This window comes from Phascolarctos cinereus, unplaced genomic scaffold, assembly GCF_003287225.1.
Source record: "Phascolarctos cinereus isolate Bilbo 61053 unplaced genomic scaffold, phaCin_HiC Scaffold_4;HRSCAF=312, whole genome shotgun sequence".
Taxonomy (NCBI): domain Eukaryota; kingdom Metazoa; phylum Chordata; class Mammalia; order Diprotodontia; family Phascolarctidae; genus Phascolarctos; species Phascolarctos cinereus.
In genome coordinates this window covers 724,022,272-724,024,208 of record NW_027555847.1, presented here as the reverse complement: position 1 = coordinate 724,024,208, position 1,937 = coordinate 724,022,272, and the positions used below count along the sequence as shown (strand labels likewise).

General features: G+C 37.8%; 1 non-coding gene across 1 annotated transcript; it reads left to right on the top strand.

Annotated features, from left to right (window-relative positions):
• Positions 1-1,260: 1,260 nt before the first annotated feature.
• LOC144457274 (U6 spliceosomal RNA) lies at positions 1,261-1,364 on the top strand. Its single transcript, XR_013486595.1, has one exon. It is a non-coding gene; the product is annotated as a U6 spliceosomal RNA (small nuclear RNA).
• The last annotated feature ends 573 nt before the right edge of the window (positions 1,365-1,937 follow it).

Here is a 1,937-nt window from a genome sequence, read left to right as displayed (position 1 = left end):
ATGTAAAGTGACTTTTCCCAGGGACACAAGCCACAAAAACAAAGCGGATAATTGTCAGAAAAAAAAAAGGGGGGAAAGCAAAAAACTGACCTGCACCATCCTTAAATATCTTACATGGTCACCTAGGTGTAAAAGACCAGAATGAATCACAGTCAGAGTCACATAAGTGAAAACATTTTACTTGTTTAAAGAGGAGAAACTGAGTCAAATTGCTTGAACCACTGCTCCCATTCTCTATGGCAGACCTTTAAATTTGTATTGCTTTAGAGAGAATGGATTCAGCAATACTGGAAACATGTTCAAGATATGATAACATTCTTCCCCTTCTATGTTTCTAATTTGCATTCTAATTCTGCAATATCAATGGTTTACATTCTAAAAGTTGGCCCTCATAAGCATCCCTTTGATTTCACAAGAATGTGCTCATCATATCAGTTCAAATCGTCCAAGTTGCTCCAAGATGGAGGCCATCTTGTTCCTCCTTTTCAGTCCCTCCTTTTGTCTAAGACAATCTCTCATCACAGATGAACATTGTGAGCTTATTTTGCCAGAAAGATAGTGAGAAGGGAGGTTTAGAATCTGAGCACATGGCCTGTGAAGCTTAGAATACAAGATAAGAAATGTGACCAAAATGGTTGTGACCATCTGGAGTGAGTTTAGGACTCAAGCAGACATAAGAAGGGATGATGGACAAAAGCCAGTCAGCCATGGCATTTGATGGTGTCTCGCCATCTGTCCAGACCTGACTGGCTTTTTAGTTGAGTCATACTTTTTGTAGGTGTGAATAATTTTAGGTATTTGAAACCTAAAAATAAATATATCATTATTCTTATTTCCTCTTATGGAATCATTTCAAAGTTCTCTGGTTTGTACAAAATTAAAATTAAATAGATTCTCTCTCCATTTAGTCTAGCTCATCAAAAATGATTTGTAAACAAACATACACACACACACACACACATATGCACACATACATACATAGAAATCTAATATTCACATTTACATATACAGTGACAACTGGAAAATGAAATATCCCAGTATAAAAATTAATACTGTTTTGTAAATCATTTTGTTTTTCCTTGCTCAGCAAGGGAATGTGAACTAGCTAGGATCATTTCCAAGTAGATAGAAAGAGACTGATACAGAAAAGTATTCATGTTGCAAAAGGCTGGTGTAAAAGTCAAGATTTTATACTATTTTGTAACACTGTTACAAAATAAATAACCCTTATTTCTAACATAGAGATACAAAGAAGAGAGAGTGCTTGCTTCAGCAACACATGTACTAAAACTGAAACAATGCAGAGGTTAGCATGGCCCTTGGGCAAGGATGACATGCAAATTCTCGAAGCCTTCCATGCTCTTCAGGCAAAGCGGCACAGAAATCTATCCTGTCCTATGGGAAAATAGAAGGGGAAGGGAATGGGGGGTGATAGAAGGGGGGGCAGATTGGGGGAAGGGCCATTCAGAATGCACATCGTTGGGGGGAGGGGACAGATGGGGAGAAAAATTGGAACTCAAAATCTTGTGGAAATGAATGTTGAAAACTAAAAATGAATTAATTAATAAAAAATAAAATATGTGCCTTAAAAAAATAAAGAACATCCCATTTGAGATCTTAAAAAAAAAGGAAAAGAACTGTGAACTCAGTATTTGAGGTAGTGTGTGTACAAAACAAATGCAACATCCTAGGACACCCTTAAATAAACCTTATCCCGCCCACAAAAGAGTTTCTAAGTGAGTCAGTGTGTTTTTGGTTGGTGCAGGGAAAGGGGAGGGGTAAATTCCTCTGGAACCCAATTTCCTAATTAGTCACACACACACACACCATACATACACACACCATACACACACACACACACACACTCTCTCTCTCTCTCTCTCTTATGGCTTCTGTCAGGTTTGGGGGGAAGGGGTTAAATTTCAGTGTGAGAAGTA